Source organism: Bubalus kerabau, chromosome 4, assembly GCF_029407905.1.
Source record: "Bubalus kerabau isolate K-KA32 ecotype Philippines breed swamp buffalo chromosome 4, PCC_UOA_SB_1v2, whole genome shotgun sequence".
In the NCBI taxonomy this organism is placed as follows: Eukaryota; Metazoa; Chordata; class Mammalia; order Artiodactyla; family Bovidae; genus Bubalus; species Bubalus kerabau.
In genome coordinates, this window is record NC_073627.1 from 122,766,356 (window position 1) to 122,791,992 (window position 25,637).

Consider the following 25,637-nt stretch of genomic DNA (forward strand, 5'->3'; position numbering starts at 1 on the left):
CATCCGCTGGATCATGGAAAAAGCAAGAGAGTTCCAGAAAAACATCTATTTCTGCTTTACTGACTATGCCAAAGCCTTTATCTGTGTGGATCACAACAAACTATGGAAAATTCTGAAAGATATGGGAATACCAGACCACCTGATCTGCCTCTTGAGAAACCTGTATGCAGGTCAGGAAGCAAGAGTTAGAACTGGACATGGAACAACAGACTGGTTCCAAATAGGAAAAGGAGTACGTCAAGGCTGTATATTGTCACCCTGCTTATTTAACTTATATGCAGAGTACATCATGAGAAATGCTGGGCTGGAAGAAACACAAGCTGGAATCAAGATTGCTGGGAGAAATATCAATAACCTCAGATATGCAGATGACACCACCCTTATGGCAGAAAGTGAAGAGGAACTCAAAAGCCTCTTGATGAAAGTGAAAGTGGAGAGTGAAAAAGTTGGCTTAAAGCTCAACATTCAGAAAACTAAGATCATGGCATCCAGTCCCATCACTTCATGGGAAATAGATGGGGAAACAGTGGAAACAGTGTCACTTTATTTTTGAGGGCTCCAAAATCACTCCAGATGGTGACTGCAGCCATGAAATTAAAAGACGCTTACTCCTTGGAAGGAAAATTATGACCAACCTAGATAGCATATTCAAAAGCAGAGACATTACTTTGCCAACAAAGGTTTGTCTAGTCAAGGCTATGGTTTTTCCTGTGGTCGTGTATGGATGTGAGAGTTGGACTGTGAAGAAGGCTGAGTGCCGAACCATTGATGCTTTTGAACTGTGGTGTTGGAGAAGACTCTTGAGAGTCCCTTGGACTGCAAGGAGATCCAACCAGTCCATTCTGAAGGAGTTCAGCCCTGGGATTTCTTTGGAGGGAATGATGCTAAAGCTGAAACTCCAGTACTTTGGCCACCTCATGCGAAGTGCTGACTCATTGGAAAAGACTCTGATGCTGGGAGGGATTGGGGGCAGGAGGAGAAGGGGACAATAGAGAATGAGATATCTGGATGACTCGATGGACGTGAGTCTGGGTGAACTCCGGGAGTTGGTGATGGACAGGGAGGCCTGGCGTTCTGCGATGAGTGGGGTCGCAAAGAGTCGGATACGACTGAGCAACTAAACTGAACTGAACTATGTGTGAGTCCCTTGGTTTGATTCTGTAGAGGATACAAGACAAGACTGTAGAATCTGCCTTCACAGTGCTTCCCATAGGATGTTGTTGTTCTGTCACTAAGTCACATTCAACTCTTTGTGACCCCATGAACTGCAGCACAGCAGGCTTCCCTATCCTTCACTATCTTCCAGAGTTTGCTGAAACTGATGTCCATCGAGTCGGGGATGCCATCCAACCATCTCATCCTCTCTTTCCCCCTTACAATAGTATGAGCTAAGTGAAATATGGTTGGGTATCTAATTCAAGACAAAATATAATGGCTATTTTTTGCTCGTGGCAAGATTGGTAGAGTGAATATAGAAGTCACTGTAGGCTTTTAATTAGAGGGACACAATAAATCTTGTATAGAAAGCTGATTATTCTGGTCTCTTTCTGGAAATGAACTGGAAATTGTATAGAAGAACCAAAATTAGCTTAACCAAAGGTAAACTCATAAATAATTGAACATTAATTAAATATTTGTGATCCATGTTTCTTTTTTATCATAATTTCTCCCAATTTATACACCTTTTTGATACCTGATTATTCATCTTCAAAGTGCAATTAACAACAATTATTACTGTATGTATTTGGTTTTGCCTGGGCCCCAAAGAAACTATCCTAAATTACCAGCTGTGACTTTCACTTGATTTCCTCAAAAGAACAATTGGAACTCCTGGTCTTAAGTGGACTGGAATGTGAAACTAAATCTCTTATATATAATTAGAGGACCCTGCAGAGTCCTTTGGTAAATATTTGGAAAACACTAAGCTTCTTAAAATTGATTCTTGTAGTGCTGTAGGAAAGATCACTGAATCAAAAGGATGACAATGTTTCTTGTTCTTTTGTTGGCCTTCTTCATGGAAACATGGCTGAAGTTTCTGGACCTAATTTCCTCCCTTGTGTGGGAATTTCACTAAAAATATCCAACTGCATCCTGTCCCGATTAATTTCTGAAACTATTAGGACCAGACATGCACAGAGAGAAGATGATACACAGACAAAAGGAAAATATGGCAACTCCAAACCAAGAAGAGACATCTCGGAAGAAATCAACCCTGTTGACAACTTATCAGACTTCTAGCCTCTAGACCTGTGAGAGTGTTACACTCATTTCTCGCCTTACCTCTAATATACAATAAATGTGCATATCCCTGAATTGATTTTGGAAAAGTGAAATGTATTGTAGGTATGTGTGTGCATATGTATATGTGTGTATTCATATAATTTATTTTTATATTTGAAATTTATTTTATTTTTGGCTGTGCTGGGTCTTTATTGCTGTTAGTGGGCTTTCTCTATTTGCAGTGAGTGGGGGCTATGCTCTAGTTTTCGTGTGCAGGCTTCTCATTGCAGTGGCTTCTTCTGTTGCAGAGCATGGACTCTAGGGCATGCAGGCTTAAGTAGCTGTGGCCTGTGGGCTCAGTATTTGCAGTACATGGGATTAGTTGCTCTGTGGCATATGTGATCTTCTCAGACCAGGGATTGAATTTGCACAACAAAGTTGCAGTGAGTGGGGGGCTACTCTCTAGTTTTTGTGTGCAGGCTTCAATCCCTGCCATGGGAAAAGCACAAACTCTGTGCCAATGATATATCCTCTTTCCCACTTTTCTAAAAGTTATATTTTTCCCTTCATTGCTTTAGATCATGTGTAGCAAGCATAATGGGAAATGGCTACCAATGATTTTGTTATTAATTTCTATTATTACCTTCATTTCACTGTGGCTAAAGATTCTTTGTATGATTTCAATTTCTTAAGATGTTTTGGTACTTGTATTGTGGCCTAACGTATGGTCTCTACTAAAGAAGGTTTCATGTGTACCTGAAAAAAATGTGTATTCTTCTTTTATTGAGTGGAGTGATCTATACGTCTCTGTTAGGTTTAGGTGGTTAATTGTGTTATTTAGTCCCCCAGCTCTCTTTTGATCTTCTGTCTAGATGTGTTATACATTACTGAAAGCAAGGTATTGATCTCCAACTGTTATTTCAGAACTATCTATTTTTTCCTTCAATTCTGTCAAAGTTTGCTTTATATATTTGGGGGTTGTTTGGTACATTTTTTATAGTTGTTATATCTTTTTGATGGAATGAACTTGTCACTATATAGTGCCTTTTGCCTCTTGTGACAGTTTTGATTTAAAGTTTATTTTGTGTGATATAGCATAGCTATTCCAGGTATTGCTTTTTTTTTTTCATTTTTGGCTATAATTACATGGGATATTTTATCCCATGCTTTAACTATCAACCAACTTGTGTTTTTGGGTCAAGTGAGTTTTTTGTAGACAGTTGTAGACATGATTTTTTTAACTTTGTTTATCAATGTTTATCTTTTTATTGGAGAGCTTAATTCACTTCTCAAAATTTACTAATGAAGAAGAACTTAATTCTGTCATTATTTACCATTCGAAAGTTAAAACAATATAATTTGAATTGAAACTAACTTAACTTCAATAGCTTACAGAAACTCTGTTCCTCTGCAGCTCCATTCCTCCTCTTTATTGTTGTTACAAATTACACCTTTATACTTTGTGAGCCCAATACCATTGATTTATACTTACTTTATGCATTTGTTTTTTAAATCATGTAAGAAATAAAAAGTGGCATTGCAAGCCAATAACATGATAGTTGCTTTAATATTTGCCCATGTATTTATCTTTACTGGAGATCTCTATTTCTTTAAACAGCTTTGAGTTACTGTCTGCTGCTAAGTCACTTCAGTTGTGTCCAACTCTGTGCGACCACATAGACGGCAGCCCACCAGGCTCCCCTGTCCCTGGGATTCTCCAGGCAAGAACACTGGAGTGGGTTGCCATTTCCTTCTCCAGAGTTACTGTCTAGTGTCCTTTAATTTCAACCTGAAGGATTCAGTTTGGCATTTCTTATAGGGTACTTGTTGGAAGTTTTAACAAACTCCCTCAGCTCTTGTTTATGTGAAAGTGAAAGTGAAGTTGCTCAGTCATGTCCGACTCTTTGTGGCCCCGTGGACTTTAGCCCACCAGGCTCCTCCATCCATGGAATTTTCAAGGCAAGAGTATTGGAGTGGGTTGCCATTTCCTTCTCCAGGGGATCTTCCCAACCCATCGATTGAACCCAGGTCTCCTGCATTGTAGGCAGACGCTTTACCGTCTGAGCCACAGGGAAGTCTATGTGAGAACTGTTTATGTGAGAATGTGTTAATTTCCTCCTAACTTTTGAAAACATTTTTGCCAGATATAGAATTCTTGGTTGACAGTTTTGTTTGTTGTTGTTGTTAATTTTTCTTTCAGCACTTTAAATGTCTGGCCTCTGGCTCCCATGGTTTCAGATAAAAAATTAGCTATTAATCTTATTGGAGATCCCTTCTTTGTAATACATTTCTTTTTCCTTTCAAGATTCTCTCTTTGTCTTTTGGCTTCTGAGAGTTTGATTATACTGTTTCTGGGTATGTGTGTGTGTGTGGGTGTGTGTGGGGGGAGGGTTCTTTGAGTTTATCTTAAAAAAAGAAATCGGCCAAAAGTTTACAACAACGAGATGCATATTGAATCCAGGAAGAGGTGGTTCAAAAATGGCAGGAAAGCTTTGTGACACTTGCCCTTACCCCATCCATTCTCAGTGTTGTGATGGTCTTAAAGAAGTGGAGTCTTAATGCAACAATAATCTTAAAACAGCAACAGACCATGTTCCTAGTATGGGACCATCAATCCTGGTTCAAGAGGGAGCAGAGAGACCCTACTCTCAAATTATGATGTGCATCTTATCTGGCCTGTCTTAGAGCTACCTGAAAGACTGACAAAGATGCTTATATCTGTTTTGCCTAACGTGGAACACAGTTTGGAAAAGCAGAAGTCATTGTTCCAAAAAAGTGAAAGGTGAACTAACAAAGCACAGGTGACTAGGGCAAAAGATTATAGATTGAAATACAATAGACCACATCAGATCCAGGGGCAAAAGCGGGGGGAGATTCTTTGTGAAGTAGAACATACAAACAGTACCCATGTATACAGAAAAATTAAGAAAGCCACATGCATACTTATGATAAGATGCACGCTCAGAAAATATCAGTGAAGACTCTAAGATTTTACCCTGGGCTGAGCCATAAGCTCAGTGCAAGTCAGCTACTGAAGGAGTGATCTAGCAGTCAGCATAATGGAGAGAGGTGTGTAGTTTTGAGTGTACATGTGCATGTGCATGTGTATATTTGTTTTTGTTTGCCTTAGGTCCAGGAATTCAATGAAATATCTGTCAAAACATTAGCTAAATGTGGGCTAAAGGAATAGATATTTCAGAGACTACATATGATTAGGAATACAGTCATTGCAAACATATTTTGGAAAGGTCCCTAACAGACTAACATAGGCTTCAACAGTCAAAAACACAGAAAACCCTGGGAAAGTGAGATAATCTGATTTCCATAGATATTACCTTATAATAATAATACTTGAATGCCAAATTTTCAACAAATCATAAGACACATATCAAGACATAGGAAAGTATGGTCCACTTAAGGAAACAAACTATCCCTAAGGAAGCCCAGACTTTTCTCCATTGTATATTCTTGGCTTCTTTGTCATAGATTAATTGACCATAAGTACATAGGTTTATTTCTGGGCTCTCTATTCTGTTATGTTGATCTATGTGTCTGTTTTTGTGCCAGTACAATACTGTTTTGATTACTAAAACTCAATGTTCAGAGAACTAAGATGGTGGCATCTGGTCCCATCACTTCATGGCAAATAGATGGGGAAACAATGGAAACAGTGACAGGCTTTATTTTCTTGGGCTCCAAAATCACTGCAGATGGTGATTACAGCCATGAAATTAAAAGACACATGCTCCTTGGAAGAAAAGTTATGACCAACCCAGACAGCATATTAAAAAGCAGAAACATTACTTTTCCAACAAAGGTCCATCTAGTCTAAGCTATGGTTTTCCCAGTAGTCATGTATGGATGTGAGAGTTGGACTATAAAGAAAGCTGAGCACCAAAGAATCAATGCTTTTGAACTGTGGTGTTGGAGAAGATTCTTGACAGTCCCTTGGACAGCAAGGAGATCCAACCAGTCCATCCTAAAGGAGATCAGTCCTAAATATTCTTTGGAAGGACTGATGCTGAAGCTGAAACTCCCAATACTTTGGCTACCTAATGCGAATAACTGACTCATTTGAAAAGACCCTGATGCTGGGAAAGATTGAAGGTGGGAGGAGAAGGGAACGACAAAGGGTGAGATGGTTGGATGGCATCATCAACTCAATGGACATGAGTTTGAATAAGTTCCAGGAGTTCATGATGGACAGGGAAACCTGGCGTACTGCAGTCCATGGGGTTACAAAGAGTCAGACACGACTGAGTGACTGAACTGAACTGATGGTATAGTCTGAAATCAGACATGTGATTCCTCTAATTCTGTTCTTCTTTTTCAAGATTGTTTTAGCTACTCAGGGTCTTTTGTGTTTTCATACAATTATAAAAATTATTTGTTCTAGGTCTGTGAAAAATGCCCTTGATATTTTAATAGAGATTGCATTGAATCTGTAGATTTCCTTGGGTAGGATGTCCATTTTAACAATATTAACTCTTCCAATCCATGACCATAATGGTGTATCTTTTCAGCTATTTGTCATCTTTAATAGCCTCAGATTCTTATAGTTTCCTGGATGCAGGTCTTTTACCTATGTAGGCAAGTTTATTCTTAGATAGTTTATTCTTTGTGTGTGTGTACTCAGTCACTCAGTTGTGTCCAACTCTTTGTCGCCCCATGAACTATAGCCTCCCAGGCTCCTCTGTCCATGGAATTGTCCAGGAAAGAATATTGGATTGGGCTGTCATATCATACTCCAGGGGATCTTCATGACCCAGGGATCAAACCCGTGTGTCTCATGACTCTTGAATTGGCAGGTGGGCTCTTTACCACTAGCGCCACCTGAGAAGCCCCTTTCATTTTTATGCAATTGTAAATGTGATTGTTTCTTTAATTTTGTTTTCTTATAGTTCATTTTTAGTGTATAGAAATGCCATAGATTTCTGTATATTAATTTTGTATCTGCAAGTTCACCAGATTCATTTATGAGCTCTAGTAGTTTTTGAAAGTGTTTTTAGGATTCTCTATGTATCATGCCATTTGCAAACAGTAACACTTCTACTTCTTCTTTTGTAATTTGGATTCCTTTTATTTTTTTCTTGTCTGATTGCTGTGGCTAGGACTCCTAAAACTATGTTGAATAAAATATGTGAGAGTGGGCATCCTTATCTTGTTCCTGATCTTAGGGGAAATGCTTTCAGCTTTTCATCATTAAATATGCTAGCTTGTTACTGTGGCCTTTATTATGTTGAAGTATATTCCCTCTGTCCCACTTTTGGAGAGTTTCTACCATGAATGGATACTGAATTTTTTCAAAACCTTTTTCTGCACCTATTGATATGATCAAATGGTTTTTAATCTTCAGTTTGTTAATGTGACGATAAAAGACCTAAGATAGCTACATAGGCTCAGTAACCTTTCTTTCCCTGATTACGTAAAAATCCTTGTTCTGCCTTCGAATTGAGTCAGTATCTGAGTAAAGAACTGCCAAGTATCATTCAGTTCAGAATACACTGCTATGGCTATATAGAAATGAATTTGGCTTTTCCAAATGATAGTAAATGAATGTACTGAATGAATGCTTCAACTTAACGAACTGTTCTTAAAAATATATTAATGTAGGCACTTTAGTAGAGAATTGAAAACAAAACAAAAAATTCAGATAAAAGGTTGGAATAAAAGTACACTTAGTTGTATACAGTTTCCTCTTGTAAAATTCTCTTTTTAAATTGAGTGAACAGTAAATTGAGAGTATCTGACTTGGGGCTAAGGAAATCTAAGCCTTCTTGGCCACACCGTATTCTCCTAGGTCATTTAATAAAGACACCAGTTGGATTGCTGAAAAAATAGTGGGAAAAATCAATCTCGCAGATCCAAAGGGCTGCTTTTGAAAATATGTGGATTGCTGTGCTCTTCTGGCCTCAAAAGTCCTCGTCTTAACCTTAGCCCTTCATGAAGAGAGGCTTTTGAAGCCACTTCCCACATTACTCATTATGTGACTGTTGAAAAAGAGAAACCCAGCTCTTTTCCTTTGCTTTCAACCAACCATCTTATTCAAAAATCTGTTTGGGTTGTTATACCTTAACCTTACCCGGCAAGGGACTTGTGTGAATATTCTTATTATTTGAAAGATTGGTGCCAGTGTATGTGTCTGCAAATAAAGAAGAAAATATGGAAAGATGTGGTTATCAAACATCCCAATAGTGAAGTTGTGTGAAAGAAACTTTTGAAAGTTACCTGTCAGAGTTTAGCCTTATTATTATGTTTTATTTTATTCACTGAAAATTAATAATTTTCAGTGATTTTGTCTAGATTTTATAGTTCCCAAAGTCCCCTTTATTCATGTTAAAACAGGGAAAATTACATTTTAAGTCACTGTTCTTCATCTCATGTTATTTATAATCACTCCTCATCACCTCTTGCTTCAAAGAAATGGGATCCTGAGAAGTGTCTTATGTTTGTCTTTGTGTAATGTGATGGGGATGCATCTCAGAGACATGTGAGATGTTTAAATGATAGCATAATGAAACCAGGATGAGGAGATCTGGAAAGATCAGGAAAGATGGCTGGTAGAGTGTGGCTAGATGGGGGAGAGGAGAGATGTGCAGTGAGAGGGAGAGATTTGCAGATGGAGAAAATTAAACAAATAATTAAGTTTTCTTGTGTGGTATGAGATGCAAGTTTTTTCCTCCCCCTTTCCTTCAGAATCTCTTTGTGAAAGACTGTATTTTTCAGTAGTGTTACTGAGATAGGATTTGCTGTTTTGTTTGGACACGAGAATGGACCCATGGAAACAGTTACATTTTGGTTATCTATGATTATCTTTAAAAAGAAACATAAACGTTGGCCATACTATCTATGTGCATGCTACTTCCATGAAGTTCTTGCTCCCAGTTCATGTATCATATTGCTCAGTCATGTCCAACTCTTTGTGACCCCATGGACTGAATGCAGCATGCCAGGCTTCATATATCTAGGTCCCTTCTTTCTTTAAGGTCAATCTCAAATCGCATCTCAAATGTACGTTTACTGACATATTCAACCCACAATAAACTGCTCCTTCTTTGTTCTCCTTAGACTCTGATTGTTTATAAAAAACTCACATTTGAACTTAGAAACTGTCTAATGTAATAAATTAGCTATTTCATCAGCATTTTTTGTATCCTCGACATAATTATAAGCTTCTATAGGTTTGGAATCATATATTTTGTGATTTTTTTTCTTAGTACTTACACTTACTTTGACAAAAAATACATTCATTTATCTAAACATTATTTATTGAGACTTAACTAATGTATTTCAACTCAATAAATATTCTTTGAATGAAAGCATGCATGAATGAGAAAGTATGCAATAGGTCGCCTCATGCACCAGCCAATATGACAAAACAAAAACATAAACAGAAAAACAAGCCAAAAGAGGACCAGGACTTTCTGCAAAATATCCTGTTTTCAATTGGATGATGTCATGAAAATCAAGATACTCCTCAAAGGTCTTAATAGTTGACCAAGAATAGTTAACAACTGAAATTCTCTCAGACTTATTAACCCTATCACTAGATACATTTATACTTCTTAGGAATTTCATTAAAAGAGATTTATAAAGGTTTTATAGACAAAGTTTATAAATCTCTCAATCTCCATGTCCACATAGGCTTTCTCTATTTGGGTTTCAAAAAGATTTAAATAAAATACAGGATAATTAAAAATTAGACATTATCTTTCTTAGTTTCATTTTTTTTTTCCTGGCAAACACCTTTAATTTTCTCCATAGTGCTACCCAGTTTCCACTAGTGTTTTTCCTAAATGAATTTTGCTCTGAATGGTGGGATATATAAGATGTAAATGAATTGTTTGTTATGTTTTAGAATTCTTCACAATGGCCTGGCTATGGAAATGCATTGAATATTATTTAAATAAAGTAACATCCTCAGGATTATTATTCCATCCTGGCTACAATGTTGTCTGCTCTGGTTTGTTAAAATTTCCCTTTAGGGTGGTTTTAATTTTGTTTTTGATCTTAGGGATTTATTACCATACTCATCCTACACCTTGTTTTCTTTGAATTACTCTCCATGCTGTTTCTGATTCATACAAGGCCTGACAGGTTAGTGACAACCTTGCCCTTGCAAGTCTGGGAAGGACAGGCCTACTTTTTAGAAGGGTTAATGTTTTCTCTACCTGAGGGTCTTAAACAGATGTCAGTCTTCCGCACCACCTCCCCTTCCCCTTTTAATGGATGAAATTTTTTTAGGACATTTGTACCAGCTTCTCAATGTTCTTCCAAACTAAATCTAAATTCCTGACTTCGAGGTAATGTTAGATTTCTAGTTCCAGGCCTTAATTTTTCTATTACTTTCTGAAACATGTATGTGTTCCTTTATTTTCATCTCAGCTATGTGCTTTTAACTTTCAAAAAATTTTACGTGTGTCTCCAGTAAGAGGATTACTTTACATTGAGCTTACTCTGCTATTTTACTGGCATATTTAAGATACAAATAATTTGCTACTTACTGGATTCAATTACCTGTATATTTCAGGCATCTAAAACTCATCATGTTCCAAATTGCTCTCTTTATTGTTAATAATTTTCTTGGGAATCTGCATGACATTAAATAGATTAAAGTTAGTGAGTGGCCCAGGAATGCCTGAAAGTTTATTTGTTAGAGTGGCTAGGGAAAGTTTAAGCAAGGAAGAAAACCAAATGAAAAACAGAATCACATTATTATGGCTGTGTTTACTTCCAGGATTTCACATAGGACTTTCTGGAAAGCTGGATTGGGGTATAAAATGCCAGAGTTCTAAGTGGGGCTGACACCATCTCATGCCAAGCTTTCAGTTCTGGGCTAACGTCATCGCTGTTCTGCTCTTTGAAGTAGAAACTAGGGAGGAATGGCCAGTGTGTTCCAGGGTGTATGAGGAGGGAGATTGTGAGCATGGCCTTTTAAATTGCAGATAAACTACCCACTATAAATGTGCCTTATTTAATTCAACCAATCAGATTAAAGACTTTCCCCTTGAATGAAATGCTGCTACATATATGAGCAGAAAAACAAAGTGGGTATAAGGACATGGAGAGACTTGGAGTTTTGCTTTCTCACTGATTATCTTTTCCTTTGACCATGACTTCCGTTTGAGTATTCTAGACTTTGGGATGATGGCAACCCCTTGGGTTGGGTGATGGCAACCCCATCTTTACCAGAACCTCTAAAGTCAACTTTGATTTTTTTATTTCTATTCATTCCATGTATACAGTCAAACATTAGATTGACAAAGTAGGTCTTGAATATCACCATTTCTTTATATTCCCACTGCTACCGTCACTGCCTTAACCAGGGCTTTAAGTTCTATAAATATAAATATTTATATGTAAATAAAATATTTAAATAAATAAAATATAATATTAATTCTGATGATTTTTAAGTATTTTCCTGATAAAGATGCACGATATCTTATACAAATATTTTTATGTTGGCTATTCTTCTCTTGAACTTCTCAGGTGTCTCTGTGGTAAAGAATATGCCTGCCAGTGCCGGCAACACAGGTTCAGTCCCTAAATTGGGAAGATCCCCTGGAGAAGGAAATGGCAACCCACTCCAGTATCCTTGCCTGGAAAATCCCATGGACAGAGGAGCCTACAGTCCATGGGGTTCATGTCCGTGCACACACACACATACACATTCTTTTCTTAGAATTTTAGTCATATAATTCTCTCTCTTGGTATGTCTAGAAATTTTTGATTGAATGCTGGCCATTTTATTTGCTTTTTTTTTTTTTTTTAATCACTGGAAACCTTGTTTTGCTTCAAAAATTTTATTCCTACCTAGAAATAGCAAACCTTCAAATTAACATTTTTAAAATGCTGTGGGGAACTTACCTGGTGGTCCAGTGATTAAGCATCCACCTTCCAATGAAGAGAATAAGAGTTCAGTCCCTGGTTAGGGACTAAGATCCCACATGCTGCAGGACTACTAAGCCTATATGCCTCAGCTACTGAGCTGTGCACAGATTTCTTTTAATTTGGTTGATTAGAATTTGCTTTTAGTTATTAATAATTTAGAAAAGTTTATTTCAACTTCACAACTTAATATTGATAATTTCACATTAATTTTCATTGTTAAATTTGAGAAAACTCTATGGATTACTTCTTCAGAAATACTTACTATTATAAAGGCATTATGATTTAAGTACTGCTATAGTTTGTGCATTACAGGAATTGTGATAAAATACTTTTCATACAATTCCATTACAAACACACACATACATTCTCTGTCATTGATGGAGTATATTCTTGACAGAAGGAAATTTCTGTTTTGACTAAGCATTGATGAGAACTGAATCTTTGACTTACATTTTACATGCCTGATGATTGAAATAATTTTCCAGAGACTAGCTTCTGCCTTTATACTTTTCAGTTCTTTTTTCTTCTTCCAATCCACATATTTTGAGAGCTATGAACTATAGGATGTGGCCGTATTGTAATATGGTTTTTGTTCTTGTGCTTTTGTGTCTCATGCTAGTTAAGGAGGTGTAGAGTAGGTAATAAGGGTACTGAAGTCATTCCTATAATGGGACAATTATTAAGTAAGTAGTTAATTACTTATGGTAGTGTCTGAAAATCACATAATAATGGCCTCGACTCTAACTTCGTAGCCAGATTTCAAAAAAGTCTGTGGCCATTCCAGTGTGACTCAACATTGGGGAATATGATGGAGGGAAAATTGGAAAAGAAATAAACACTGGTCTTATCTGATTGAAGTTAAAAGATATCACTTGAGAAAATTTTTCAAAAACATGATTACATGAACTAATTTTAGAGCTCTTCTTAGGACCTAAAAAGGAACTCATAGTGTTGTGGAACCCTAAAGTTAAGCTTCACTAGCTTCTAAGTAAATTTGCCTTGTATTTATGGTAGTTGAGAGGCAATGAGAAAAAAAGGGCTATAAAAGGAATGAGTCATTAGAGATGGGCAGAATGTAGTTTTTCAACAAGAAAGTAAGAGCAACTAGCTGAATGCAGGGATATAGAAGACATTGAAGAAGAGGGGATAGACACTAAAGGGAACAAAAAAATTGCAAAAAGAAGTCTATTCAGAAGGACAAAATAACACTTTTTTTGGTTACTTGCTATATGATTGGTCCTATACTAAGCAATTTGAATTCACTTTTATTTAACCCTTATAGTATGTATGTGAGGCTGGTGATTATTATGAGCATTACCTTATAAATGAGGAAATAAAGGCCTAGCTTGGTTAAATAGGGCTTCCCTGGTGGCTTTGACAATAAAGCGTCTGCCTGCAATGCAGGAGACCTGGGTTCGATTCCTGCGTCAAGAAGGTCCCCTAGAGAAGGAAATGGCAATCCACTCCAGCACTCTTGCCTGGAAAATCCCATGGACGGAGGAGCCTGATAGGCTACAGTCCATGGGGTCGCAAAGAGTCGGACACGACTAAGCGACTTCACTTTACTTTACTTTGGTTAAATAACTTGCCCAAGGTCACATAGACAGTAAGTGGTACCCATGAACTTGAACCTGGGTCTTCTTGAATTTATTGCCTGAGCTTGTAGCACTTTAAATGGAAACACATGATATGCTTTCTTTGGGATAAATGCTTGTGAAACTGAGGGTATTAATTACATTTTAGAATGATTAATAACAATATATGAAACTTCTTTTACACATTTAATTATTACCATAGTCAGCACACAAAAATCTCCTACTTCCATCCTATTCTACTAAATCTAAAATAAAACTTCTTTTATCAGTAGTATGACTTTGCTGCAGCAGTGAGAATTAACAAACATTTATTCATCAAGAATTATGAAGGACTTTCAATAATACCTTGTTTTCAGAACTTTTTAAATATCAGATAAAGTCTAAGATTTTAGCATTATACAAAATATTGGTTAATTATTAGTGGTTTGGAAAGACCAATATAAAATTTTCTGATCTTACTGCACTGAGATTCACAGCCCTGATGTTTTCCACATTGACTATCTGAATGATGAAGAAAATTCAGTCACGTATTTCATTTCCAGCTGGACAGAAAACAAAATGAAATGTTTGGACTACAAACTTTTAATTTTTTCTAAGGCAAATGTATAGGTGATGTTTATTGCCTGATTAGGAGAAAAGTGATAAAAGAGGGCAGGCTTAAGAATTAAGCAGCTCAGCTGTCAGTCCCCACATCAGACAAATGATCCTTAGTACCGCCTGTCAGTATTGTTAACAGAGACTGTTATTTTATTAATCCTTATGATCCAGGGATTCTTTTTTTCATGTTTCAGGGCACAGCAGGTGAGAGAGTGGATTTGTTAAGCTGGGTGGGTTTATCCTTCTTTTATGTGTTCATTCAATTTTATGTTCATTTACTTATTGTACACATATGGCAATGGAAGCTGCTAAAGCAATCGTTGCTATTCTGCAAAACAACAGGCACAGAAGCAGATGTCTTATTTCCGAGATTTTTCCCCCCAGGATTATTATGATTAAAGATCCTTTCTTCCCACCCCCTGGAGAGGACCAAGGGCTGCTTGCTGGAGGTTTTTTAATGACTTGGGAAAAGGCTCAAATATCCCACCCGCCATTATGATAATCCACCCCAGGGGCAAACCACACATGAATATTACAGATTTATTTTATTTTTGTATCCCTGGAAAGGTATTATTAAGCTCATTAGAATACAAAAAAAAAAATATAGTGTCAAATTTCAAAATTACATGGATGAAGGAAATCACCAAAGTGGCATCATACCATGTGTTGCAGTTATAGTAACTATATTGATTATAGTAACTATATTAATTATATTGTGTTAACAATGTATGGAAAAGGCATAATACTGCAACTTATTTCAGAGAAAATATTTGTATTGGCCAACCCCAAATTGTGCATTGCATGCGGGCTCTAGGAAAAGATTTAGTTCACGCTGAACAAGAGGTTAGCTTCTGTTTTCAGCCATGTGCTATTTGAGGAATTAAGCATCATGAATAATATAGGAAATAAGAGGAATAGTCTAAAGATGGGATAGGACATTTTATTTAGGAAAGAGAATTTAAGGTTTTTTTTTTTTTTTAAGGAAAATTGCCTTATTATAACGTGATAAGAGAGTTATATTTTCTTCTTTCTTTCCTTTATTCTTCTTTTTCTTTTACCATTTTTATCTTGGATATTTGATCTCTAAGATGAGATGCCTGGAAAAGGCCATCAACCTTTTTGAAAGACTATTTCCCCCTGCTCCCTAAAGGCTATTTGTCTCTTGGAGGCTTGGTCTGCATTACTTACCAAGAGGCAAGCATTTGTCCTTGCACTAAATGCTGACATCTCCTGATAAGAGAGAAGCTGCAAAGGAGAAGAATTGAAGGTCAATATGTTTATTTTGCTCTCAAACGCACTGATGTACATTTGTGTATTGGGGAAGGGAGTGGAGCTTGAGAGTGGGCCAATGGGGAAGGGTGAATATTTTGTGATGCGCTCTACCTGTGGGCTTATAAAGTTTACAGCTGCATTAGAAGGACAAGTATTACCATTGGCATGAACAGTAGAGTGCACTCAATTGAAAAAGCTTCTCGCCACTCACCTAGGGCTATATGCATTATTGCATTCACCCCCACCCTGCCTTCAAGCTAATTGAAAACGTCAGTCCATTTCAGCAAAGTTACACAACTATCCATCATTTTACCTGGTACAAATATTCCAGGAGGAAGAAAATGGAATACACAGAGCAACAGAGCTCATGCAATAGCCCATGTGTCTTAGATTTAATATCTGATCACTAGCTGGATTGAAGCCAAGAGGCAGTTCACAAATTTGCTGCACATTAGAATCACCTGGGGAACTCAGCTCTCTGTGCCCACGCTCCTCCTAGACCTATTAAATCAAAATCTCTGGGGCTGGGACCCAGACACTAGTTTTTTTGTTTGTTTGTTTGTTTGTTTAAGCTCTTTAGGTAATTCAAACAAGCAGCAAAGTTTGAGAACCAGTCCAGTAGGGGGACAAACTTATTTCATACAGATACAGTGAGAGCAATTCATATGTAAAAAGGGCATTAATTCATATATCTATTTATTTCTCATTATACTGTTGGAGTTTCAAACATGCTTTTTATTCCCTGCCCTGCAAAAAAGCTTTACTGTTTCCATTTGGTTCAAGGCATGAAAGAGGGCTCCAGAGTGGTTAAACAGCTGCCTTGTGGCTACGGAAAGGGGATTCAGGGAGAAGCCCTGATGCCAGAGGGGCTCCTCAGAGGCCTCTGGGCTTTGGAGGCTCCTGGTTGAGCTTGAGGGTGAGCCTTTGCGAGAGAGACTCATCCAGCCTGGCCTGGAGGGCCGCCAGCCTGAGGAGGTAGGCCTTGATATGAGTTTCACTGGCTCCTCCAGGACAGGTCTCCCCAGGAATGATTGGAGGTGGAAGTCTGCTCGCGAGAACCAGGGCAGACGGATCCAGAAGGGCCCAGTTCAGGTTCTTCTTCATGACAGTGGCGGCTTCACAGCATCATGGGTTTTACCCTACTCTCTTGAGAAACTCCTGCATGTCCTGGAAGAGGGCGGAGTCGCAACACTGGTTTTGTGTTTTCCAAAGACTCTAGGCGTTCTTGGCTTCTCCTGGGCCAGTTGGGGGAAAAAAAAGTGGGCCTAGCTGGTGCAGAGCCACGTTGTTGTGGTTGAAATGGAAGCGCAGAAAGAGGTAAGTGCCCGCAGATGCGTGTTGAACAGGGGGTGAACGGCAGTCTCCACCACGATGGAATAATTCTGACAAATCAGGGAGCTCATGGTTAAACAGTACTAAATTAAGCTCAAAACTGATGTTGGCTGGTTCCAGAGGCCGAGGAGAGTGGAGTGGTGGATTCCAAAGGTTGCACCTGGAAAAAAGGTTGGAGGGTGGTGGAGGCTAGAGGACAGGGAATATGTGGGTCGGTTCCGTCCAAACACTGTTGAAGCAAGAGACAGGTCTGTGGACTGCTTGAGTGCAGCACTGTTTCAAATAGGCTTTTTCTTTTTTAGGTTTATTTGTTTATTTTTGTCTGTGCTGGGTCTTCCTTGCTGCATGGTGGCTTTCTCTAGTTGCAGCAAGGTGGGGTGAGTGGGGACAGTAGGCTTCTCTTCATTGTGTTGTATGGCCTTCTCATTGTGGTATTGCCGTGGTTTATCTTGCTGTGGAGCATAGGCTCTAGGGCACTCGGGCTTCAGTAGTTGTGGGGTGGGATGCGCACCTCAGTAATTTCAGTAATTGTAGTTTGGAGGCTTTAGAGTGCTAGCTCAGTAGCCAGGCTGAGTTTCTCTGAGGCATGTGGGATTTTCTCAGACCAGACATTGAACTCCTGTACCCTGCATTGGCTGGCAGATTCTTAACTACTCGGGCACCAGGGAAGTCCCTCAAATAGGCTTTGATTTAAAAACAAGAAATACAACCAAGGACAAAACTTACTCCCCGCCCCCCATAGTTGGCTCTACTAGGAAAGGGATTCTTCTGTTACTTAACATTTCAAGTCACTAAAAGAGTGGCTCTCAAAGTATGGTCATCTAGTAACCAAGCAGTAACCTACCAGGCCTTCTTTGAGCAGACTCCTCCCTGGTATCCTCAGTTGTAGCTGCCCTCTAGTATCTCATGCATATTTCCTGAGTTTTCAGATGCTAAAACCCAGCACCAAATGGAAGAAATTAACCACTTGATGATCTGGAGTTTGTAGTCCCCAGGCCTTCTGGCACCTAAGGATTGATAATGTTAACTGCCCTATTACCTCTACATCAGCCAATCAAAATTGTGCATGAAGTTATCACATTCCGGGGGATGCCCCTTGCCTATGTGGCCTGTAAAAAATGCTTTGCTGAAACCCTTGAGAGAGTTTGGGCTTTTGGGAGCATAAACCACCCCTCTCCTTGCTCAGCCCTATCATAAACCTTTCTCTGCTCCACACTCCAGTGTTCAGGTTGGTTTGGCCTCACTGTGCTTCAGGCACAGGAACTTGGCATTCGGTGATAGCCTGAGAGTATCCCCTGATATTGTGTTAGATATTCAAGTTTTAGGGCCCTGTCCCAGACTTATGGGCTCAGCAACTCTAGAGGGGCTCAGATCTAGATCTGATGATCTAGCTCAGATCTAATGATCTTTGTTATAATAGGTCCTCCAGATGATTTTCATTCACCTGAAAGTTTCAAAATAGCTGCAATGTCAGAGAAACAAAATGTCCACCACCAGGTGAAGGGCAGTGGTGCCTGGAAAAGAAGGGGTCTAGCTAAGAGAAGTGGAGAAGGCAATGGCATCCCACTCCAGTACTCTTGCTTGGAAAATCCCATGGATGGAGGAGCCTGGTGGGCTGCAGTCCATGGGGTCGCTAAGAGTCAGATATGACTGAGTGACTTCACTTTCACTTTTCACTTTCCTACATTGGAGAAGGAAATGGCAACCTACTCCAGTATTCTTGCCTGGAGAATCCCAAGGATGGGGGAGCCTGTTGGGCTGCAGTCTATGGGGTCGCACAGAGTCGGACACGACTGAAGCGACTTAGCAGCAGCAGCAGCTAAGAGAAGTACAGCCGAATTTGCCCTGGTAGGAATGGAAAATGTCTTTTCTCCATTGGTTGGCAGAGACTAGTATCTGTGGGCAGTGGTAAGGTTATCAAGCATGCTTTACATTTCAATGCAGAGGGATGGCTGTTCTGGTTTTCCAGGGACTAGTCCTCTGTGAGCACTTTAAATCTCATTTTGAGAAACTTTTCCCCTTAGCTCTGGGTTTGAAAAACTTAGAGAATAATATGTGATTTAGGTGAACATGATTCAAGTTTTTAGCAAGTCCCAAGTATTAAAGTTCAGTATGGATAACATCTAGCCTTCTTTACGTGTGTGTGTGTGTGTGTGTGTGCTTAGTCACTCAGTTATGCCAGATTTTTTGCTACCCTTGGGACTATAGCCTGCCAGGCTCCTCTGTCCATGGGATTTTCCAGGCAAGAATACTGGAGTGGGTTGTCATTTCCTTCAGGGGATCTTTCTGACCCAGGGATCAAACCCTTGTCTCCTGTGGCTCCTACATTGCAGGAAGATTCTTTACCTGCTGAGTGGGGGAAGTCTTGGGGGGAGGTAAATCTGATTGGGTGAAAGGACTTACTATTAAAAGATTTTTGTAGAAATATCCCCTTCTGCTTAGTCTGCTGGTTCTCAATTCTGGCTAGATGTTGGTGTCATGAGGAGCTTTAAAATGATTTTATTGATCTAGGGTGCATCATGAGTGTGAGGGTCTTTTAAAAGTTTTTCAGATAATTCTGAGGCACAGCCAGATTTAGGTACCATGGCTTAAGCTTTTGAACTGCTACTACTTATTTTAACCTCGTCTTCCTATGAGAAGTGTACTTGAGTTTTGTGGTTTCTTTTCTCTTAACTGTCTTATTATAAAAGTTATTCTCTTAAATAAGAATAAATGTAGAGAAAATGCTGCTGGTCCATCTGGTATACTGGATATCCAAAATAGTTAAAGTATGTTCCATTAAAAAAAAAAAAAGTACCATTTAAGTAGTGTCATTGGTGTTATAAAAACGGACATATAGTTTGAATTAGTACAGTCTCTCTTGAATTTGTCATTTGGGGAAGCTATACCTCTGATCTGCTGCCATTGCTAAATATCTGGACACCTCGTATTAGGAATTACTTTTAAATATCTTTAGGGATTAAAGCGTAGATTGCTGTTTTATTTGTACTAGGACCAAAAAAACTCACAAAGTTCCCTCCTGCACCTTCTACCCCCATTTCTAACCCTTGGCATCTTGTAATCTTTATCTGTCTCCACAGTTTTGTTATTTTAAGAATGATATATAAACACGATCATGAATTAATCTTCAGAGATTGGCTTTTTAAAATTTTTGACTCAGTATCATTCCCTTGAAGTTCATTTCAATTTTTTGCATATATTATTTATTCCTTTTTGTTGCTAAGTAGTATTCTATCACAATATTTTATCACAATTTGTTTAAACATTTACCCATTGAAAGAAATGTGGGTAGTTGCCAGTTTTTGGCTGTTAAAAATAAAACTACTATGAATATTTAAGTTTCTGCAGGAACTTAAGTTTTTCTTTGGGATAAATGCTCAATAATACAATTACTGGTTTGTAGGGTAAATCTAGTTTTAGGATAAAAAAAAAAAACTGTCAAGCTGTTTCTCAGAGTGGCTAGACCATTTTATATTCCTACCAGCGATGTGATACAGTTTTTCCTCATACTCACCAGCACTTGATGTTGTCACTGTATTTTAATTTTAGTTATTCTGTGATATTATGGTCTTAGTTTGTGTTTTTCTAATGGCTAATGATGTTGAACATCTTTTTGTGTGCTTGTTTGCCATGTGTATATTCTATTCCATGGAAATGTCTTTCCATGTATTCTGCCTTCATCTGCCTATTTTCTGATTGGATTTTTTGAAGTTTAGTTTTGAGAATTCTTTGTATATTATAGATACAAGTCATTTTTCTCATATGGGATTTTCAAATGTGTTTTCTCAGTGTGTAACTTGAGTTTTCATCCACTTAAAAAGGATATTCTATGAAGCATTCTTAATTCATTTGATGAGATCCAATTTCTTATTTTTGCTTTTATTGATCATACTTTTGTTGTCAAGTCTAAGAATTCCTCACCTAGCTCTAGGTGCCAAAAATTTTCTCCTATTTTTTTCCCTCTGCTTTTTAAGGTTATGATCCACTTTGATTTGTTTTTTTATATAAGGTGTGGAGGTTTAGGTTGAAGTTGTTATTATTATTTTTTAGAGGGATGTCCAGTTGTTTCAGTACCATTTTTAAAGCCTTATTTTCCTCAAATATAAAATGGAGAGAAAAATAATCTAGTTTATGTCATGAAACTGAACTAGTAAATATGAAAGCAACTAACTCAGAAAGTAAGGTTTCTTCTTTTTCTTTATGATTTATATAATTCTCAGAATTTATTTACTTGAAGAGTTTTTCTTTTTAACAGAACTAAGGGATTTTAAGGTTCAGGTACTATGCTGCTGCTGCTAAGTCGCTTCAGTTGTGTCCAACTCTTAGTGACCCCATGGATGGCAGCCTACCAGGCTCCTCCATCTATGGGATTTTCCAGGCAGGAGTACTGGAGTGGGTTGCTATTGCCTTCTCCACAGTTACTATGAGACTGAATTATGAGTAGCAATTAGCTAAGCACAGGTGTAAAGCATTTGATTTACTCCCTAGTCATCTGTTTTTCTCATCCCGCTAAATCCACAGCCCTTATCTAGTTCCAGCCAGTAGAGTCACAGTTTGTTTTACTGTTAAACTAAATTTCAGTTTAAATTTTCTCTACATATTATGTGTCTAGAATTGGTTATGTTGGTAGCTCTTAACCCTATTTGCATTTTATTAATATAATCACCTGGGAAGATTCTATCATGGATATTTGAGGATAGACCTGTTATAAAAGGCCTGACTTATGGTTTTTGGACCCAAATCATAGTCTACATTGCATCAAATCATTTGATTAGATCAAATCATTTGATAGACCCAAATCATAGTCTACATTGCATCAGATCATTTGATAGATGACCTCTAAAAGGAATTTGTGATGGCTAATGCTCTTCATTTGCCAATGTGCTTGTTTTGCCCCTTTTGAGGTGGAAATAAGGAAAAATTGCCAGCAGTTTGGCTCCCTGAATTCTAACTTTATGCTGTGGAATTAGTGTTGGCTCAGTACACATCTTCAGATATTCATTCTGTCTCCTCCTCCCAGCTGCAGGAACTTATATCCTTGGGCAGCTTTTTACCCACCATGCTCTTTTGCTTCTAACCTTAGCAAATAGGAGTCTCCCATAAATTATTGTCTTTCCAAATGTTAGGCTTCAAGGCTTTAGCCAAGAATAGACAGAAAAGGAATTTTAAAAATGCAGAATGGGAAAGAATTCTGACACAATGGATACTTAATAAAGATTTGATTTTGAATCAGTAATTTGTGTCATTGCAAAATAACTCCTTGGTGAAATGCTCATCTTTGGTAATCATTTTCTTAAGTACAGACATTAACAACCAAAATATGTAGTACTCTTCTTCATATTCTAAAACAAACCTATATCTAGATGAGAGAATTCATTGCATAACTTGAGCTCTGATCTTACAACTCCCAAGTCCTGTATTCTTTCAAACATGCCTGCTAATTTTCTGGTTTCTTGAACATGAAGTAATGGCTTTCAGCTTGCATCCCCTTTCTCAGCATATTGCTTGATGACTAAGAGAAAGGGATCTGACACTTGACTGCTTGGATTCAAACCCTGACTACAATTTACTTGTTGAGTACTCAAGTATGTTACCTGTTTTTGCCTCAGTTTTCTCATCTATAAAATAGAGACAATATTGTTTCTCTCAGGGAGTTTCTATGAGGTTAAAAGAAAATTTATACAATGCAGGGATTTATCAGTTCTTGTACGTATGCTGTGAAATGTAGATCTCCTGTGTACAGACACAGTGCTACAGTTATCTACTGCTTACATGATAAAAAGTCTAAACCTAGTAGTGTGTAAACAGAAATTTTAACATGTGCACAGATTCTATGGGTCAGCAATTCAAACAGTGCCCAGAGGAGATGGCTTGTCTCTACTCCATAATTGATGTCTGAAACCGCAGCTCATGAGGATTTGAGTGGCTAGGGCTGGAATCATCTAGATAATCTTAATTTCATGTCTGGCTCCTGAGATGGGATGACTTGAAGACTGGGCCTGACAAGGACTGTTGACTGGTATGCCTGCAAAAGGCTGCTCATGTGGTTTGGACTTCTTATAACATGATAGTTAGGATTCAAGGTGGAGTGTCTCAAGAATGAGTGTCCAGAGTTCAAGCTTTCCAAAGAGAATCATGCAGAAGCTGCACAACCTTTATGACCTAGTCTTAGATATTACATAGCATCACTCTTGTTATATTCTAGTGCGGGAGTTTAAGGTCTTTTTCTATAAGGTATCAGCAATCAGTACTTTAGGCTTTGCAAGCCATACAGGCTCTGTAGCAGATACTCAGTTCCACTGCTGTGATATGAAAACAGTTATGGATAATACCTATAGTAATGAACATGGCTGTGTTCCAATAAAGCTTTATTTATAAAAGAAAATAGAGGCCTAGATTTGGTCCACCAGCCATGATTTACTGACTCCTGCTTTGTTCTTTGAAGCCATAGAAAGTCTGCCCAAATTCATGGGGAGAGGTGCCCACATGTGGAAGAAAAGAATGGCAATGATTTTGGGGCCCTGTATTAAAACCACTACATATGGGATATTTACATGAGGGTGTGTCTGCATATCTTGTTTCTCACATTTATGGTGAATATGCGGTGTAGGGACATCTTATATTTCAAAGTTGGAACCTGAACTTAATGACTTTGATTTCTGGAACAATTGGTAACTCTAAGTATGGTTTCCTTAAATTCCTTACCCCAATAAATATGCCATGAAAGATAAATTTCAGGAAAACAATTGCTTTATGGCAGATTTTTACTAAGTCTCCATTGACTGAATTATTCTTTTTCATTAGAAAGCTTGCTTATTTTCTTTCCTAAAAAGGTTTATAGCTTTTTGGATCTTGTATTTTCCTTCTGTTGAGAGGATGATGCAAGTTCTTATAAATTGAAAAAATGGGGCAGGCTGAGATCACTCAGATCATACTAGTGCTTACAGGAATAACTGAAAATGGAACACAGGCTTCTGAGATTTTCCTGTCCTGTGCCCTTTCTAGTAGGTGCCATTGTCTGCTGGGCCTGGCAATAATCATTTTCGACCTTTACCTCTCTAGGCTATTGTGAAGTGGTTTTGGGCTTTGTTAGTTTTCTTATGAGTTTATACTAAATTGTGTTCATAAAGTAGGTGAAATTCCTTAGGGAAGGATGGTAGCTATATTACTGGGTTATTACTCAAAAACATGGTGTTGATTATCTTTTTTTCTTTTCTTTTGCCCAGTTGTAGCCTGAACTGAAAAGATACATTATCCAAAATGAAAGACGTGCATCTGGTGGCAAAAACTAATTTAAAGGATGAAAATTCCTGATAGTTGCTTCAGTCAACCCTTAAAACACATGGAGCTTCATTAGTAAATAGACAACTTTCAGATCTTTCCCTTGGAAGAGATCACATAATCAGCTTTTGTGTTGATTTTGCATTCTGTTCTTTAGAGACAGAACAAATTAGAATAATTGGCTGGTACAAGGAAGGCACAAAGAATGTTCTTGTATTTTTGTGTTGCATCCCTTAATAAGGGTTGAAAATGAGACGAGAGGTGGGAACTTGAAGCTCAGAAGGGCAGTGGGGAGAGAATATTGTTTCTTTGAAAATATTCTTTCAGTGTTGGCCCAGAAGAAATGGGAAGCTGAGGAAATATTTTTTAAAAACAATGATTTTTGTGTTACCAATGGGAGTGTGGAATTAGTAAGAATGAGGAACCATTCTCTTCCACCAAGGACTTGGGAGCAAATGAAACCATAAATACTCCCCGCTCTTAGAAACCCTTTTGGAGCAGAGAAGAATAAAGGCAGTGCATCAGGGCAGAGGTGTTCAGAGCAGAGAGATGGGAGGAGAACAGGAGAATGGATATTTTTAGAGCTGTCTTTTTGAAATTTACCTGCCTGTCCTTCATTGCTGCTTTGCCACCACGTTGGTGCAGTAGAAATCCTCAAAGCAGGGGCAGCTGTATTTTAAAATAATAGGATTAAAGCAAGTGACTTTAATCCAGGTCTCTTTAGTTCAAGAGCACAGAGGAGAGGATGACAAAACAGGCTGCAAGGAATTGTTCACCAGGTGAATTTTCCCTAAACCTCACTAACAAGGAGAAAGGGACCACTGGGTTATATTTCTTGTAGGAAAGCAAAAATGTTGAAAGCAAGTGACAGAGTGTGCAGGCTGTTTAGAAATCAAGCTGTATCACTTGGTCACTTGCTGATGATAACAGCGTTGGCTGAGACCTAACCATTTACAGTGAAGGCACGTCTCTGAGTAGTAAGTTCCAGGCGGGCCACAACTGAGTTTGTCTGTTTTTAGCATTTAGCATGGTTTTATTATCTCAGAGCCCAGTACCTTATTGGCATATAGTAGACTTTAAAATGAATATTTGCAGATTGTCCAAATGAATGGATATGTGTGATTCATATCCAATTGGCTGGTCCTATGCCCTACAGTGGATTTTCTGTGTCAGATTTTGAAAGTATTTATGACGGGGATTGGCATTGTTCCCCATCTCATGGATAAAGGTTATACATCATAGGACTTTATATTGACATCCTAAATCCCTCATAGGAATTACTTAACAAGAAATAAAATAAGGTTGGATTCTGTATAATTTCTAATTTCTAAGTTGGTCAGACCCTGGCATTTCAGCCAGTCTTCTGGCGGGTCCAGTGGTGTCCCATGATCACCCATACATAATCAGAATGACTTTAGGATTTGGGAGCCAGAATACTCCTCAGTGCTT

The 25,637-nt window shown here is 38.2% G+C and overlaps 3 long non-coding RNA genes across 8 annotated transcripts in view; 2 read left to right on the forward strand and 1 right to left on the reverse strand.

The window, feature by feature from the left end:
- Positions 1–7,193, forward strand: part of LOC129650188 (uncharacterized) — a 47,271-nt gene extending 40,078 nt beyond the window's left edge. Inside the window, exon 3 of the long non-coding RNA XR_008713665.1 lies at positions 6,900–7,193. This is a non-coding gene — a long non-coding RNA (uncharacterized LOC129650188). The remainder of the gene's footprint in view (positions 1–6,899) is intronic.
- The window catches only part of LOC129650186 (uncharacterized), a 36,600-nt gene extending 18,154 nt beyond the window's left edge, over positions 1–18,446 (reverse strand). The window contains exons 1-4 of one of the 6 annotated variants that reach the window (XR_008713661.1): positions 17,752–18,382; positions 15,889–17,067; positions 15,492–15,548; positions 10,738–10,811 (exon numbers count right to left, since the gene is read on the reverse strand). This is a non-coding gene — a long non-coding RNA (uncharacterized LOC129650186). Of the gene's footprint in view, positions 1–10,737; positions 10,812–15,491; positions 17,068–17,751 lie in introns of all 6 variants that reach the window. The other 5 variants (XR_008713662.1, XR_008713659.1, XR_008713663.1 and 2 more) reach the window with 5 other exon arrangements.
- The window catches only part of LOC129650187 (uncharacterized), a 37,077-nt gene continuing 28,200 nt past the window's right edge, over positions 16,761–25,637 (forward strand). Inside the window, exon 1 of the long non-coding RNA XR_008713664.1 lies at positions 16,761–16,892. This is a non-coding gene — a long non-coding RNA (uncharacterized LOC129650187). The remainder of the gene's footprint in view (positions 16,893–25,637) is intronic.